This window comes from Panthera leo, chromosome A3 (assembly GCF_018350215.1).
Source record: "Panthera leo isolate Ple1 chromosome A3, P.leo_Ple1_pat1.1, whole genome shotgun sequence".
Lineage (NCBI taxonomy): Eukaryota > Metazoa > Chordata > Mammalia > Carnivora > Felidae > Panthera > Panthera leo.
Window position 1 is genome coordinate 14,166,266 of NC_056681.1, and position 18,735 is coordinate 14,185,000.

General features: G+C 50.5%; 1 protein-coding gene across 2 annotated transcripts in view; it reads right to left on the reverse strand.

Moving 5' to 3' along the window:
• Positions 1–18,735, reverse strand: part of EYA2 (EYA transcriptional coactivator and phosphatase 2) — a 256,555-nt gene that overhangs the window by 215,085 nt on the left and 22,735 nt on the right. The window lies entirely within an intron of this gene.

The window sequence follows — 18,735 nt, forward strand, 5'->3', positions numbered from 1 at the left end:
AAAAGGACAATCAAAGTGCTTTCACATCAAGAACGTGGAGTGGACCTCGACCGGCAACTCACAATCCAGAAGCGGGGGCAGGGAGGGGGGGTGACAGATGTGTAAGCTCATCACGGAACGCTGGGGTAACGGATAAAGTAACGAAATACAACAACACCGTACTGTCGTACAAAGCCCGTGTTATTTTGGATTTCCAAACAATGAAACAACAACACGATACAGAATCAGAACAGAGGCAAAAGCATGCAGCCAGCCTGACAGCGGGTGAGGGCCTCCTCGAAGGGAAATCGAGGCAAGTTACCAAAGGAAGGAGTGTCAGCGGACCCCAAACCCCAGCAGTCTTTCAGGGCCTGGCCTGGAACGGTAGGTCTACAAGGACCCAGTGAACTGGTTTCTCTAGGAGGTAGGTACTGGCAGTGTCCTTCTTAACGATGGGGAAATAGATGCTTCAAACGACTTGCCCAGCTGAGGAGCACTGGAATTTCAGCCCAGGCACCGGGCTGCAGGGTCTTAACCCCTGTGAGATCACCCCTCCTCAGAGAGGCAGAATCTGAACCACGCCATTGAACTTGTCCAGGAAGGAGCAGTTCCCATCCTGGTGCTGCCTGAAACACCAAAAGGGGATGTATGAAATTCCAGACCACAGCCCCCACCTCCATAACCCCACTTCTTAAAGACACTCTGACCTCCTAGCGCGCTTTGGTTCCCTAAATCGGATCATTTGCCCTTCCCTAGCTCCCTCTCACTTCTACAATCGGGGGGGGGGGGGGGGGGCTCCATCTTTGAGACTTCTTTTCCGTCCATCCCTCCTCTCCATCCCAAGGCCAATACCTAGTTTAGGACACACTCCAAATATTGCTGGGATGACCCACAGCCTACAGCTGTCCCTCTGTCTCTCTTCTGTCTCCTCCAAAAGTCTGACCACTGCACACTCTGCTCTGAGTCCTTCCAAAGTGCCCTGGGGCTCACAGATGATGTTCAGACTCTTCACTATAGGAAGCGGACAACCATCCCTCTTGGTGCCTGGCACTACCTTTGGGCACCCCTCCCATTTGGGGGAATTCTGGCATTACAGGCCCCAGCTCCCGAAGGCAGGTGCCAGAAATCTGCTTTCTCAGCCTCCCTTGCCAGTAAGGTGCAGACATGGGAACAGGCATCCACCGATCAGATTCCTCCTCCTGAATCTTAGATGGAAAGCCCATGACTCAACAGAAGTGATGTGCCACGCAGAATCCGTCCCAGGGGTGGCAAAGGCAGATAGCTTCCAGAAGCAGCACCCGCAGCCACATCCTTGCCAGGGGCAGGAAGGGGTCTGCAGAGTCTGGGACCTGCGGTGGCAGTCACTGTCCCCTGGAGCAGCCCCCAGGTGTGGTCCGAGTATGATGTGGCCGCCATGCCTTTTCCTTGGCCCTTCCCCCACTTCTGCTCAAAGTGGCCGAATTGGATTCTGTTCACTGCAGCTAAGACTGTAAGTGATCCACATGACTTACCAGGCCCTACCTGAGCTGGTGCTGCCCCTTCCCAGCCACACCCCCCAGTGACATCTCTGTGCCACTGCCCTCTATATTCTCAGAACTTCCTTCAGTTCTGCCAGTTGGCTGGGCTCATCTCTAGGCTGTCACACACACTGTCCCTCCTCCCCCCCCTCCCCCCCCCCCCCCCCCCGGGAACACTTCCCCTGTCTTTTTTTCTGGGTCACGCCCACTCATCCATTCATTGGTGCTGTTACCTGCCCTTGGAAGGCTTCCCAAGCCCTGTCCCCAACCAAACTTGGTTAGATGCCCCGTGGCCTCTAAGGTCGGATGTCCCTACGGGCCCCAGTGGTATCCTGCTTGTCCCCTAGCTATCTGCATCCCCTACCACACTGAACAGTTATTCCTTCTAGGACCGTCTTCCTCACTGGGTGGTATAGGGCAGTGATTGCAAGGGGAAGTTTCTACAATGCCACCCATGCAGTATTCCCGACAAAAGATGCTTAACCTGAATAATCACGAGGAAACATCCAATAGGTCCAAACTGAGAACGTTCTGCAAAATAACTGGCCCGGGTTTAAAAAAATGTCAGTGGTTTGAAAGACAAAGCAGGGGCGCCTGGGTGGCTCAGTCGGTTAAGCGTCCGACTTCAGCTCAGGTCACGATCTCATGGTCCGTGAGTTCGAGCCCTGCGTTGGGCTCTGGGCTGATGGCTCAGAGCCTGGAGCCTGCTTCTGATTCTGTGTCTCCCTCTCTCTCTGCCCCTCCCCCATTCATGCTCTGTCTCTGTCTCAAAAATAAATAAACGTTAAAAAAAAATTTTAGGAAAAACAAAAAAGAAAGACAAAGCAAAAACATGCAAACAAATAAATGACTCAGGAGCGGCCCCAGATCCAAGGAAACTAAAGAGACAGGGCTAGTGAGTGCAGAGCAGGGTCCTGGACTGAATAAAAGATCTGATCGGAAGGACAGTGTGGAGAAACCAGAGAGCTATGACCGTGGAGTAACTTAGCTAGTCGTACAGTGTTAGTAACAAAGGTCCTGCGAGTGACCAGAGTACTGGGGTTGTGTAGGACAGACCCACTGTGCTAAACCCGCATCCAAGAGGTCCCGCCAATCTCTGTTTCCTGGTCTTCAACCCCACGGAGGGCTTCTCCCACGCGGTACAAGGTTGGTCCGTGCAACCAGGAGAATACGGCCAAAGTGAAATATCGCTTCTGAGTTTAGGTTAGAAAAGACTGTGGCTTCCACCTTGCCTTTTCGGTACCTCGTCCCCACTCTCTTTCCCTCTCTGTCTCTCTCTCTCTCTCTTTCTCTCTCACTTGCTTTGGGGGAAGCCACCCGGGTATCATGAGCAGCCCTATGAAGAGGCCCCCGAAGAAAGACGCCAAGGCCTCCCACCCACAGGCCCACGAGTGAGTACAATGATGTCTAACATGAAAACAGTCCCAGCCGACACCTTGAGTCCAGCCCAGTGACACAGCCTGAAGCAGAGGACCCAGCTAGGCTACATCCAGATTCCCGACCCACAGCACCACGATCGAAGAAAACACTTGCTTCGTTAAGCCATTAAAGTTGGGGATAGTCAGTTATGCAGCAATAGATAATTACTATCTACACTGAAATATTCAGGGGTGAAGAGTCAGGATATCCACGAGCAAAGAGCTCAACCAAAACTCACAGAGAAAGGGAGCTAAAGCTAATGTGGCAAACTTAATAGCTGGTGAATCTATGTGACAGGTGCATGGTGTCTATTGTACCATATGGCGAATTTATGGGAGGTGGGACATTTTTCCAAATTCAAAAGCTGCAGAGAAAAAGAGAGGAGTTCAGGCACTGGAGCCAGTCTGCCCGCGTCTGAATCTGGACTCTGTTTAGCAGCTGTGTGCCCTCAGGCGTTACTTTAACCTCTCTGTGCCTCCATTTCTTCATCTGTAAAATGGGATGAAATCTGTATCTATCTCACAGGATTGTGATGATGATTAAACGGATCGATGTACGTACAGCTCCTGAATCGGGGCCTGGTTCCCCCAAAGGGCCAGCTTCACTGCGTCAGGCTCCCTTTGTAGCGAAGCCTGGCACAGGGATCTGGCAAACAGTAAGCCCACAAGAAATATGTGCAGAATGAATGAATGAATGAATGAATGAGTCGATTTTCTAACCAGTGGTTTGCAGGCTTTTCTCAGTTTTGAAGAGTTCCTCTGTTAGCTGATGTGGCCAGAAAAATCTCTGGAATTCAAGAATTCCAAAATGCCTTGTTGGAAGCGTGTCCTGAAAGGTTGGGTTAAAAAAGAAAAAAAAAAAAATCAAGTCCTGATGAAATCCGTGCATTGGACTACCAGGCTAAAACACCAAGGAGAAACAGGCAATTATAGGTTTCTGTTGCAAACCACAAGGCCGTTCTCTACACTGACTTTCCTGTATGCCAGGCAGAAAATTACCACCAACCCCCAAACAAAAGTCTGTATAAGGTAAAAGTTAACTCACCCTTACCAAGTGTGTCCACTGTTCCCGGCACCGTTCTGACTGCCTTCCATGTAACAATTCATTTAATTCTTAAAACAATCCTAGACTCTAGTACTATGCTTTCTGTTGTATGGCTGGGGCACAGAGAGATAAAGTAACTTGCTCAAAGTCACACAGCGTTGGGAGTTGGGCCGTCAGGCAGTCTCGGATCAAATCGTGGTAAATTAAAAATGTGGAACGGATATAAAATCCTTATTCTCCGTGAAGTTCTTCCTGTGGGTTCCTGTACCTGAGTTCACCCCGGTACCCCAACCATCAGAGGTTTCTGCCCCTTGAAAACATGAGCTAGGTATGTCTGTACCTTTTATATACACAAAGGGATTTATTACTTTGCAATCAAACTGCTCCAAAGCAGGGTTGTCTTTTTCTTCACAGGGCAAGACTGTCATAAATTAAAAGGGCTCCCCATTCAGCCCGACGCTAAGCTGGGCCACTTAAAATCACTTTGGACTTTGCCCTCAACTGACCTTTACAAACCACTTTCCAGGCATCACTGCTTCCGGGACCCGATTGGGGCTGATCACAAGAGCTTTACTCTTGTAAATGGAGCCACAAATTACTCCAGGCACGATAGGAAACCGAGAGGCAGCTAGACCGACATTTGGAGAGCCACCGACCGGGGACGCCCCTGTGGTTATCCTGGGAGAAGTGGGTCAGTGGGAGGGATCAGTCTCATTCTCCTGTCCTGCTTGAACAGAGTTTGGAGCAGTTTTCTCCAATTGATGTCTTTCCGCCCCACCCAAGGAGCAATATTTAATATCCATGTGTTCTGGGAGAAAGGCATCCGCCTTTGTGGGAGGAAATGGTGTTCCTTTTGTCCCCCAAAGTAAATGCTGTCATTTCCCCTCAAAGTATCTGATGGGAAAATGACGATACCAACAACAGCCACCACTTAAATAAGCCTTTATCATGTCATAACCTTATTTAGTTATCACTTCCAACTCCTACTCAGTAAAAATATACCGCTACTCCTACATTTACTTATCTAACAGATACTGAGACTGTACTAAGTGCCAGGAACTCTTTTAAGCACTGAGCGTAACGTGCTTAATTCATATAGCAGCCCTGTAAGCAGGTACTAACATCGGCTCTATTTTTTCAGATGAGGAATCTGAGGTACAAAGAGGGGACATCGTTTCCCCAAGGTCACAGGGCCGCTAAGTGGTTTACCTCTCTACTAGGTACATGATATCGTGGTCCCCGTTTTCCAAGAAAGGACGGTGATTATCAGGAGGTGATCTGCTTGAAGACAACTGTGGTAATAATAAGAATTAATAACATTGCCATTTATGGGGCATTTCCAATGTGCCAAGCCTTGTGCCAAGCACTTTGCTAGCATGGTCCCATGAGGTAGGTGCTATCGCGAAGCTATTTAATAGAGGAGACTGAGGGGGTGCCTGGGTGGCTCAGTCGGTTGAGCGTCCGACTCCGGCTCAGGTCACGATCTCGCAGTTCGTGAGTTCGGGCCCGCATCGGGTTCTGTGCTGATGGCTCAGAGGCTGGAGCCTGCTTCCGATTCTGTGTGTGTCTCTCTCTCTCTCTGCCCCTCCCCACACATGCTGTCTCTACCTCTCAAAATTAAAGAAAATAAAAAAAATTTTTTAAATAAAAAATAAAAAAACAGAGGAGACCGAGGCCCAGACAGGTAAAGCACATCACACAGCCAGGAGTACACTGAGCACCGAGGGTTCAGGTTCTGGGGGAGCCAGGGTGTCCTGAAGGCCCATCAAACAAGAGCTTGAAAATCTGCCTCAAGCACTCGCTCTACTTAGTACAGATTTGGCTGTGAGCAGAGATGTGATGCGGGGGAAATGTGTTCCACCCCCCAGCTAAGTCTTATCCTCTCCTGCCAACAGCCTCCCCCCTGGCCTCCCTGGCCTCACACTCAGCATTTCTGGTCTGGTCTCCTATCACTGCCCTTGGGATCATTAGAACGTAACCAGGGACTTTTGTTTATTCACGTAGCAGGTGCTCAGTAACCATGTGTCGGATGAATGAATGAGTTTTATACACAAATTGAACCACAGTCCTTTCCTCTGGGCCTTTGCTCCTGCTGTTCCCTCTGCCCGAGATTCCCTTCCCCTCACACGAGTCCCTCCACCCTACCTGATGAACTCTCTTATTCAGTCTACACAATCAGGTTCAAACGAACCATCTTCTTTGAGGGTCCAGTGGACACTTGTCTGTAACTGCCCAGCGTCCATCTTTTCTTCTCTAACGGCATCCTGACTTTCCCTCGGAGAATCGCTCCGACCTCGCTCTCCGTCCACATCATTCGGATGGAGCCGACCGCTCCCAGGTCCCACAGTGTCATTTATGAAAGGGCGGGCACATGGCGCAAGCCTGGCCGATCAGAACCTCGTCCCGTCCCTGGCCATCATGACTGGCCGCAGGACAAGCTCATGACGCAAACTGGACCAGTGGGAGTCGATCCCGTGACTTTAAAGGAGCTTTTGGGAAGGAGGAGCCTTGCAGACCTATGGATGCAGGAGCTGACGCCAACCCGATCATGCCAATGTTGCTGCCTAAATCCATGCGGGCGCATTCCCTCCTTACCAGCCAAATTCCTGGAGGTGCGGCCAGCCAACTGGAGGCTGCTGCGCTGTGCTGTGCTGCTTAGGGATTGCTTGGGCACTCCCCACCCCCTCTAGCCTCTTCGGATGCTCTCCTGATGCTCCCAGCTAGCTAAAGCGGTCTCTTTCAGGACCCACCCCAAGCTGACAGGTAGAGCCCTCACCACATGCTTAACAGGTGCCAGGCCCCCCGCACGCCCTGTCCCATCCCAAAGGATCCTACGGCAAAGGTACCAATCAGCCCTCCCACTCTACTGGGGCAGAAACTGAGGTTCACAGAGAGTAAGCCCCTTGCCTGTCCTTCACAGAGCGGAGGCTTAAACTCTATTCCAGATCCCACGCCCTCTAAAACCATGTGGGATCTGCCAGCGGGAGGCAAAAGTGGTGGCACCAGCCTTGAAAATGATAATCAGCCCACGTGGAGACTGGGAGGCGGTCGTGGGGATAAGAAGAGGGTATACCAAGTCCGGGAACTAGGCGGACAAAGGCCTGGAGGTGGGAATTCAGGGAGCCATGCGATAATTCCATTTGGCTGATGTGTGGGAGGGCAAAAGTAGGCTATGGTGTGTGCGGAGGGGTGAGATTAAAAACAATCAGACCACTTAATCTCCTCCCCGCCCCGACAATCCCTGAGAGGTTCCCCCAGCTAAGCGTGCTGGGTAGTTAAGGCAGCCCTGTGGCTTTTCTGGCTGCCGAGCTGGCACCCTGAGTAAATTTCAGGGGATAGGAGATCACGGCGCTGAGGACACAGTGTTCGAGCTATTTGTGGCCACACGAATTAATCTCTTCCATGTGCAAAGATATTTCCATAATTCTCCGGAGACTCCTATTGGTGGGGAAGGCGAATGCTTGATCAGCTTGGATGGTTCCTCCTTAGGACACTCGAGCCAAATCTGGCTATTCCTGCAGCCCGGAGATGATTGCTCGGTGGTCAGCGAAAAATCGACCCAAATTGCAACCCCAGGGCTCAACTGCAAAGAAGCAGAGTCAGCCACTTCAGAAACGGTGCCCTGGAACACGTCCCTGGGGTCCGAGTTCCAGATCTGAGTCTGTGAAACAGATTTAAAAGCCTGCAAGTAAGAATAAGAGCTCCCAGTTACTGACGCGGAACCATCCACCTGCCAGGCACTGTTTTACTCACACTCTCTCATTTAGGCCCCACAACATCCCTGTGAAGAGTTATTACCATGAGCCCCCATTTTACGGAGGAAAAAACTGAGGCCCGGAGACATTAAGTAACGCACCGGGGTTTCCAAGCGGGGAGGTGGACTGAATAAAGGCATTTGGCTCAGAGGCCATGCTTTCAGCCACCACGCCACCAGCCTATTTAATTTTTGCAGAGAAGTTTTAGGTTCACTGCAAAATTGAGAGGAAGGTACAGAGATTCCCCGATACCCCTGCCCCTACACGGGTAGAGCCTCCCCAGTCATCAACATCCTCCACCAGAGTGGCGCACTTTTTATAATCAACGAACCTGCACGGACACGCTGTAATCACCCAAAGATCGACAGTTTACCTTAGGGTTCACTCTTGGCGGTGCACGCTCCGTGGGTCTGGATAAACGTAGAATGACACGTACCCACCCCTACGGTCTCACACGGAGTAGTGTCATTGCCCTGAAGATCCCCTGCGCTCTGCCCATTCACCCCTCCCTCTTCCCTGAACCCGGCAACCAGAGATCTTCTTTCTTGTCTCCGCAGCCCTGCCTCTTCCACAAGGTCACGTAGCTGGAATCACACAGGTGTGATCGGCTTCTTTCCCTTGGTGACACGCAGGCAAGGTTCCTCCATGTTTTTTCATGGCGGGATAGCTCATTTCTCTTTAGTGCTAAATAATATGCCATGGCATCACTTGTCCATTCACCTACTCAAGGCCATCTTGGTTGCTCGAAGTGTTGGCAATTATAAATGAGGCTGCTATAAACATCCAGGTGCGGGTTTTGTGTGGACCTAAGTTTTCAGCGCCTCTGGGTAAGTATCAAGGAGCACGCGTGCTGGGTTGTATGGGGAGAGTATGTTTAGTTTTATGGAAACACCAAAGTGGCTTTCAAGCGGCTGTACCGTTTTGCCTTCTCATCAGCAACGAACGAGAGTTCTCGATGCTCCACACCCTCATCGGCATCTGGTGCTGTTCAGCCTACTTTCAAAAGCTTAACGAAACACCATTACCTCCTCTACGATGTCCACGGCCATTAAAGATCCAAGGGGTGCCTGGGCGGCTCAGTCGGTTGAGCGTCCGACTTCGGCTCAGGTCGTGATCTCACGGTTCGTGAGTTTGAGCCCCGCGTCGGGCTCTGTGCCGACGGCTCAGAACCTGGAGCCTGCTTCGGATTCTGTGTGTGTCTCTCTCTCTTTCGCTCTCTGCCCCTCCTCCACTCTCTCTCTCTCAAAAACTGAGTAAACATTTTGAAAAAATTAAAAAAAAGAGAGAAAAGATCCAATTTGCATTTTTAATTCCAGCTTGCGGTCAACCTGGGGTCAAGTCCAGGCCCAGATTTTCATCAGCTGGTTTTCTAAGGTCAGTATTGGAAAGACTTGGCCCAACTCTCAGCTCTGCGACTAACAAGTATGCAACCCCGGGCGAACCTCTCTCTCCTCTGCTCTTGGCCTCAGTTCTCTCATCTATAAAATGGACACCATGATGGCTGGTCAGCAAGATGATCAAAGACAATATACAGGACATGCCCAGTCATGGGAGGCCACTGGTCTTGCCTCCCTGGAGACACTGGACAGCGTGTGGAAACGTCTTTGGCTGTCACAACTTGGGGAGGGTGGGGGATACTCCTGGCATCTAGTGGATAGAGGCTCAGCCTCCGTCGCTCAGTCCCCACCCCCGACAGAGAATTATCTGGCCCCCAACATCAGCCGTGCAAGGCTGAGAAACCCCAGGGTAACCTCTACAGTGATTACTAGTATTTCTCAGGGTCGTGGGGAGGACGACAAGGCGTGAGATTTACATAAGGTGCCGAGCACGGTGCCTGGCACAGAAGAGACTCTTTAAGACAGTTTCCTTTCTCTCACGGTGCTTTTCTCCCATCAGGGCCAAAGTGAGAAGAGAAGAGGACAAGAGTGTTACGTGCAACTGTTTCTTAGCTCCTTGTTAACGTGGATCCGTGCCTTCTCTGCAGAATTTCTCCTAATGGACCACCTGGAAACCAAGGCACAGCCTCCTTTTTGGTCATCATCTCTCTTCCAGTTACCTTCTGGTCCATTCTGAGGCATCACCCACCTCCCCATCCTCTCCCTCTCCCCAAACCTCACAGATGCGTCACCCGGGGCCAGGGACAAGCGGGCATCGTGTGCATGAGTCTGGCCTGGGTTCTCGAGTCAAAAAAACCTGACAGTCACTGTCACTGGGGAGCAAAGCAAGTCAACCCCCCCTCTCTGAGCCTGTTTCCTCCTAAGATGGAATTCATTAAGCACAAAAATATAAAAAAAGCTCTTAGCACAGAACCCAATGAATGGCAGCTAATACTCATTTGTCTTTTGTTTGTGTTTTATTTTTATCTAAGATCGTATAATACATGCATGTAGCTTTAAAATTCACAGGGGCGCCTGGGTGGCTCAGTCGGTTAAGCGTCCGACTTCGGCTCAGGTCATGATCTCACGGTCCGTGGATTCGAGCCCCGCGTCAGGCTCTGTGCTGACAGCTCAGAGCCTGGAGCCTGTTTCAGATTCTGTGTCTCCCTCTCTCTGAAGCTCCCCTGTTCATGCTCTGTCTCTCTCTGTCTCAAAAATAAATACACGTTAAAAAAAATTAAAATTCACATAATAATACAAAATTGATGTTTAAGAGAAAAATCTCACCTCCATCCCCGTTCTCCTTAACTGTGCTTTCTGGTAATGATCCCCACATCTCTACATAATATGCTGACACGGCCATTTCTGGATGTGTCAGCTTTAGGCTTGATTTTACACTCGTTGCCCTATCCTATTTCACCCAAATCAGAAGCATATTTTCTTAGAATCACAGAATCTTAGCAGTGGGAAAGACTTGCATATTATCTAATCCTGGTATTTCCAGACTTTCACATTCCACGAACTGGTAATTTTATAAAGGACACTGGAACACCCAAATATAGGAAAGGCGCAGTCTCAAAGGACAGCCCTTTAAATAAACATCGACTGCACTTTCTGAATGAAAACCTCACCACTCGGTGCTCTTTGGCCTGGCCACTTGAACCAGTGCTCGTGAACCTCGGCTCACGTCCTGTGTCCCGGCTCAAAAAAGCAGGCATCCCTGTAACATCACCCAGGGTCTGCTTGCATGCTTCTAGGGACAGTCCCCTCACTACCACACTAAGCAACCTCCTTACCACACCAGAAGCTCTAACTAGTTGGAACTGTCCCTGGGCCCTTCGATCCCATGGTCCTGGTTCATTCCTGAGAATTCTAATTTCCTCAAAAAAGGGTCTCTTCTCCATTACACTCTCAACCCACGAACTCATTCTCCTGCTATCCTTCGCTAACCATCACTCCACGAACCTCACTGTGCTCCTCCCAGCCTCCAAAGGCGATTTCCTTCTCCAAACCTCTCCCGGCTCCTTCCCACGAGGGTCTGCAGGCCTACGGGATCCTCCCCTCCGAGAGTTCGTTTTGCCAGCCCTCCCTTCCTTCCAACTTTAAGGAGAGACTTTAAGTGACTTTATTATTATTAGTAATTTTTTTTTGTATGACTTATTTGTGATGGCAGAGCACGTCTCCAGGCCTCCCCCACCCCACGGTTCCCTGAGCCTGCTCCAAATCTTCAGGAACAATGCCTCCATTTTGCTATTTTCTCCCGTGTTTCTCTCCTTATGATAGTCTGCCCTTGCTAAAAGTAGCTGTTGGCAGCAGGATCCGCATTTAAAGTAGCCTGGGTGGGAGGGCAGGGCCAGAACACAAAGTGCTCTTGTTGGAGAGAAGAATTTGCTCGTAGTGCAGAGGCAGGGGCTCCTGACATCAGCTCAGGGCCGCTTCTGGGCCACACAACCTCCTGGAACCCCTTCCACGAAACAGTCCCCGAAAGCCCCCCTTCCCATCCGCATCCTGACCTGGCAGAGGAGGAAAGGGAGGCCCCGACACGACCGAGGCCCATTTTCCACGAGCAAATGCAACATCACCGCCCCAAGCACTAGGATTTGACGCGCCCAGCGGTGCAGCGGACGGGCATCCGAGGAGGAGCCCCCATCCTGGAGACCGTGCCCCGAGGGCACAGCCCAGGGGGCGGTGACGGATCCCCAGACTCCGGGATCCACGAGACAAGGCATCCACTTCTGTCTGTGCCGCTTACTGGCTGCCGGCGATTCTGAGCCTCAGTCTTCTCATCTACAAAATGGGGACAACTGTACTTACCGCACAGGGCTCAACTGGGGGTAAAATGAGACACGTGAGGCGCTCTCCAGAGCGTTTGGCACCTAGTAGGTACTCAATAAATGGCAGGTGTTTACCACCGTCATCCTCATTTTTGTCACAAAAACAGAGCTCGTGAAGTTTCAGAGAGGCCAAAGCACTCTCGGGAATGATCGGAGACTTACGCCCTCGGCGGGCTGTCGCTGAGGGTTTTGGGCTCCCCGTCTGCCATTCATTCAAACTCCTGTCCCCGAACTCGCTCCACAGAACGACGAAGCCAAGAAGAGCGGTCTCCGAGCGAGACCACCCGGGTTCCAATCCCACCGCCTCCGCTACGGAGCTGTGCGGCCTCAGGCAAGATACTGAACTTCTATACCTCAGTCCACTCATCTGTAAAGCGAGGATATTGAAAGTAGTCACTTCCAAGAGTCACAGGAGGGAGTAAATATACGTGAACAGCCTAGAACAGCGTGCTCACCGCATCGCCACCGTGACATACGTATCATCCGTCAAGATTATTCGCAGTAACTCTAAGTGTTCTATTGCTCAAACTCTCGCTGTGTGCACTTGACTGCTTTAGCTCATTTGATCTAGCCGAGAGGTACTATCGACAGACCCATTTTACAGATGACAAAACCTAGCGCTCAAAGTTAAGTGACTTGCCCAAGGTCACGTGTTCAGTTAGAAGCCTGCGGTGAATTCAGCTCTGAAGGCGCCGCCTCCCCCCACCGCCCCACGGCAGCGGGAAATCCCAGGAGGGCTCCCATGTCATGCTATTCACCGAGCACCTGTCCGGCCGCAAAACCCTCCGCATCTCCAGCATCTGGGTAGTTCTTCCCTGATGGAGGCCGGAGGCTTAGCGCCAGCTCTGTTCCCACACTTCGCTGAATTTCAGATCATCATATGTGTTGGCGGACTCAACTTAGGACAGCCAGGCTGGGTAGGGGGCTACCTCTCTGAGGCACTTCTTGGCTATAATAAAGGAGAATGGCTTCAGTTAAAGGCAGCCCATTTCCTTGCCTAAGACACAGTGGTCCCCGTGCCCTGCTAGTCTATCCACCGCGGGCCACAGGACGCCCTGCCCTCATTTATTGGTCTCGGGTACCCTATGGCGCACACCCTCTCCCAGAATAAAAATAAAGGTCTCTGGACATGCAAAACAATTATGTACAGCAGACCATGGTAAGCTTTCCCCTACCAAGGTCTTGCAATTAAAAAAATAATAATAATAAGCTTCATGCCCGGCGTGGAGCCCAATGTGGGGCTTAAACTCATGACCCTGAGATCGAGACCTGAGCTGAGACCAAGAATTGGATGCTTAACCGACTGAGCCACCCAGGTGCCCCTATTTGTAATTTTAAAACCAGGTTCTGTATCCACATGATGCAAAAAATGAAAATTATAAAGGAGTGCAGTGAAAAAGTCTCTTTCCCATCCCACCCCCCCCCCGCCACTCTCATTAGTTTCCTTTCCAAATTTCTTTATGTAAATAGAAGCAAATACGAATGTATATTCTTATTCTCCCCACTCCTATTTTTTTTTCCCCAACAAAACGCAGCACACTGTGTTACTTCCTTTTGCATTATTTTTCTGGAGGCTTCTTACCAAATTAGTGTCTAGAGACTAGTGGCATTCTGTGTGACACCTGCATAGCATTCCTTTGTGGATAAACCACACCCTGTGGAACCAGTGCTCTCTGGGAGCATCCGGATTGTTCCGAAATGTCTGCTGTTGCAAATAATGCCAGGCTAAAGACTCGCACGTGCTACTTTGCACGTGGACAACTGTGACGGGTTCCTAGAGGTGGGATCACTAAGTTAAAGGGGGGGTGCGTTTGTAATCTGGATCGACCCTGCCAAGCCGGCCTCCGGAAGGAGCTCCAAAAGGACCATTCGGACACACGCTCGGACCAGCAGCAGATGAGGGTGTCTGTTTCCCCACAGTCTCGCCAGCAGTACGTTAGCAAACTGTGGGATCGCTGCCAGCCTCCTGGGTGTGGTTTTAATTGCATATCTCTCATTTTAAGTGAGACTGAACATCTTTTGACATATTTAAGAGTCCCTTGCATTTCTTTTTCTGTGAGTTGCCTGCTCCTACCTTGTATCTATTTTTTTCTAAGACATTATTATTGTTACTGTCTCCTGGTTAATTTCTAGGCACTCTATTTTACGTCAGGGAAACCAGCCTCTTTTCTTCTCTGGGAGACGCGCTGCAAATATGCTTTCCTAGTTTGTCATTTACCTTTTGATTTCACGGATGGTATTTTTGCCATGCTGATGTGCTTCTGCAGGGCCAGCCAGCCATCTTTCTTTCCTACTCCTTGAGTTTTGGAATGAGCCTCTGTTATGGATTGAATTATGTCCCTCAGAAAGATCTGTGGAAGTCCTAACCCCGGCACCCCAGAATGTGACCTTATTTGGAAACAGAGTCTTTTGCACATGTAATCAGTTAAGAGGAGGTCACAGTGGAGGAGGGTGGGTCCTCCGTCCCGTGCGACCGGTGTCCTTACAAGAAGACGGGCATGTGAAGACACACAGGGAGGAGGCCACATGATGACAGAGGCAGTGTTATGGCTACAAGCCAAGGAGCACCAAGGGCTGGCGACCTCCAGAAGCTGGAAAGAGGCAAACCTCAGGGGGAGCGTGGCCTTGCTAACACCTTGCTTTTTAGCGTCTCACCTCCAGAGAGAGTAAGTTTCTGTTGTTTTAGGCCACTAAGGTTACCATACGTTGTCAGAGAAGCCCTGGATTACTAATCCCACTCACCTCTGACCTTCTTGCCTCGTTCTGCTATGCCTCATTCCTGCAGGTTCTGGAAGCTCGGGGCATGAAACATCATGGAAATGTCATGCATCGGCAAGAGAGACGAGGCTTGGTTATTCCCGTGACAACTTTGAAGGGACAAAGGAGTGACATAAAAGATCCAGTGAGCGTCCTCCTGAACGATAGTGTTGAGAAACTAGGGACCACCAATGGGAAGGTGTCACCTTGATCCAAACATCATGAACTGGAGAGGAGTTCCCGCTGCAGCTGCTCAAACCTTTGTCTTTCCCACACGCTGCCACATCCATGTCCCCAACACGGGGTCCCTGTCACTTCCTCAATATTTTCTCTGAACTGACTCGGTTTTTATTTTTTTAAATATTTATTTAGAGAGAGAGCACAGGCAGGAGAGGAGCAGAGAGAGAGGGAGACACAGAATCCGAAGCAGGCTCCAGGCTCTGAGCCGACAGCACAGAGGCCGACACGGGGCCCGAACCCACGAACCGTGAGATCATGACCTGAGCCGAAGTCAGACGCTTAACTGACTGAGCCACCCAGGCGCCCCCGAACTGACTCGATTTTTAAAACTCAGACTTCAACTCATACAGCTACAAAGGAAATTTTTGAAATCACAAATATATACTGCTGCCGAAATATAGAAGGAAATAAGAAGAATAAATACGATGAACCCACAAGCAAGATGCTGTATTTTGGCCCCTCCAGAGCCTGCTGCCTGCCTGGTGATAGTCTTTTCTTCTCAGGGAGAATCAGCAAGGGTTTGGTGTTTACAACCGTCTAGCACCAACTTGAGATGTTCTGGATTGAAAAGAACTGAAAGGGAATGCAAATGAGATTTTTTTTTAATATCGCTAAGTGATTTAAGGCTACCCAATGTTCTATCAGCATAACAGTGAAAAGCCGTCACCTAGAAGGGAATTCTGTGCTCTGGGACCGACCGACCGGTTTAGTAGAGCGAAGTGTGGGTTCTGGGGAGAGACTGACTTTCTGTTAGAACACTGCTTTCACTACAGAATTGCCATGGGCTTGGGGGCACCTTCACCTCTCTGAGCTTCTGTTTCACCTTCTGTGAAAACGAGCATGTTAACTTAGATGCTAGATGTTAGGGGTCTCTGAGGAGCAAATGACACAATGTAGCCTTGTGGAACTGTTCAATAAATGCCAAGTATGACTCTTATCATGAGATAGATGAGTAGATAGATAGATAGACAGACAGACAGATATAGATACAGATATAGATCGTTTTTGCTGGTATTAATTAATTAAATTCATACTTAAATTTTCAAATTTGGAAATAATTTCAAACTTACTAGTACAAAGAACATGTGTGTATCTTTTGCCCAGATGCACCTGCTGTTTAGCATCACATCTCCTATGACGTGTCAACTACATTGTCTCTCCCCCCCACACGTACTCACTCATCAATTTTTTTTTCTGAACCATTTAAGAGTAAGTTCCATACATCATGGCCCTTTACTGTGAAATACTTCAGTGTCTACAGCCTAAGAACGGACATTCTCTTAGGTGATCACAGGACCAGTGCCAAACTCAACACCAACGCAGAATCTTACCTGATGCTCTCTCAGTATTCCAATTTGTCAACTGACTACTAACGTCCCTCCTAGCACTTTTTCCTCCCATCTAGGACTGTGTCTAGAATTCGGCACTGTAGTTAGCTGTCTCATCTCTTCAGGCACCTTTAGTGTAGAATACATCCTCGGCCTCCCTCTGCCTTTGACGACACTGGCCTTTGGAAGAATAACGTGCCTTCTGGGAAACAGAATGGTCTGCATGCTGGGTTCATCTATTGTTTCCTCCGGAAGAGATTCGGGTTACGCATTCTCGGCCGGAATGTTAACATAGGTGATGGGGTGTCCCTCTCAGGGTAAGATGTACTGGACCAGTCTTTCCCGTAACGGCTGTACCATGACGTGTGTCTTACCTGGGTCCCCCTCCGCGTTTCCAGTCCCCCGTCATTCCACCGTGGACAAGAACCCTCCCCCTTCTCCTGTTTATTTACTTATCTATTTGTTGTTAGTACACACTCACGGATGCGTCTTTTCCCATGTTTGGTTTGTGATTCACGACCTGATGCTCAGACGAAAGCCAGCTACTGTTACATGGCAAGATTTGCCGTTTATCTGAATGTAAAACAATCCTTGCCCCCTCGTAAGTTTTCGGAATGTACGGCAGAGTGTATAAAGTGAAAAACAAAAGTCGCCCTCCTTCCCCAGTCTGCTCCCCGTGGGTGACTGCAGCCAACTCTTTCTTCTCCTATCTTCCAGAGATGTTCTGCTAGTATTCACCTTGCTGCGACTCTGTGATGCAGTCAGAGGCCTCCGTGAGCTGGCTTGGGGTGTGCACCAAATCCCTCTGCACCGCCCTCCCCGGGGGTACAGGTGCCCTCGTTCTTAAACCCTGTTCTTCCCCAAACTGAACGTCGGGGAGGGTGCTAAGAGGAAAAGGAGCTAAGCTGCTTCCCTCCCCTTCTGTGCCTCAGATCCCTTATCGACAAAATCAGGCCCACGCCGTCTCGTAGAAATGAGTCCAACTGCTATGAAAAGGCTTTCAAGAGGGCTTTAAAAATGAAATGGAGTTTTATTATAATTAGAGGAAGCAGGGCAAGTCGGTAAATGGAACCAACTGTATTCGTCTGCGGCAAGTGGGAGAAAAGTCCATTCAAACTTTTTTAAGCAAATGAGAAATAATCCAATAACCCGTGGTGTTCCTGGCATCCTACAACCGAGCTTTAGGAAGAGCTGGGTCCAGATGCTCAAGTGACGTCATCAGGATTCGTGCGCCTCTGACTCGTGCCTCGGGTTTTCTCCCGGCGGCCTTGATCCCAGCGGGATGGCCACATTCTCCCAGGTTGGCCTCGCCAGAGCCGAGTTCCCGCTCGGCTCTTACTGGTGCCCGAACCACTCCTGGAGGGCGGAGGGATGGCACGCTGTGACTGTCCACATCCACACCGGGTCACGGGTCTACAGCGCGAACTGGGGAGTGAGGGGAGGGCCTGAAGGTGCAGCGGGAACCAGAAAGGAAGGGAAAGAAAGGAAAACCGGAGCCAAAAGGGCTGCCAGCCATCATCCGCCGCAGAGGACTGACCGTGGAGACGAGACAGAATAAGTCACGCACGCCTTCTGCAAACTGTAAAGTGTGCTGCACGCGTTAAGTGGTCATTCTCCAGCCCCCAGCACAGAACCCAGAACGCAGTCCTGACTAAACATCTGGGCCTGTCCCGTCTCACCTGCTGGTCTTCGAGCTCTTAGAGGGGAGGGCCCGGGTGTTTCCGTCCCCGGCTGCTGTCACAGCCGCCCCACCCCGGGGCAGTTCCTTAGTTAAAAGCCAGCCAAGGTCTGGCCACGGCTGGGTGTCCTGGCAGGGTGTGGACAGCTGGCCAGCTTCCAAGCTGGGAAGACGTGGCTGGAGGTCAACAGGGGCAGACTCTCAAGCCTTGCTCAGTAGCAGGCAGTTAGGATTAACCTTCAGATGAGAGGGGTCGGGATTGATCCAGAAAAGGAAATCTGTATTGTGCTGAGGCCACATAGGTGAGCAGACTCACCGGTCAACCACAGGCATCCGGGGGAGCTCCTGCTTCTCCCAGAGGGATGGCGGGGTCGGGCCTCTCTGGACAGCTCGCAAGGGCAGGCCCCGGCCGCGTGCAGCCGTCTAAGGAGGAGTCCTGGAGACACTGCCCCGGTTTCTGTGTTTGTGTCACCGGGGCCGGGAGAGGGGGAGACATGCCTGCTGCCACCCCCCAGAAGGGGCGGACGATGGAGTGAACTTGAGAGAGGTGGCGGGGGAAGGGGGCCAGGGTTTCGCGACTGACCCGTTCCCATCTCAAGAGGAGCCTGACTGAACTCGAGGGTTCTCAGACTCCAGGGTCCCACCAACTAGAAAATCTCAAACACAAGAAAGACCTGGGGGACCCACCATAAAGGGGCTGCTATTTTGGTCTGTCAAGTCAGGTGTTTAAAAACAACAAATGAGACATTTTACAGTCAAAAAAGAAAACATGTCAGCACCCTCAGTGGAAAGAAAATGAAAAGAACAG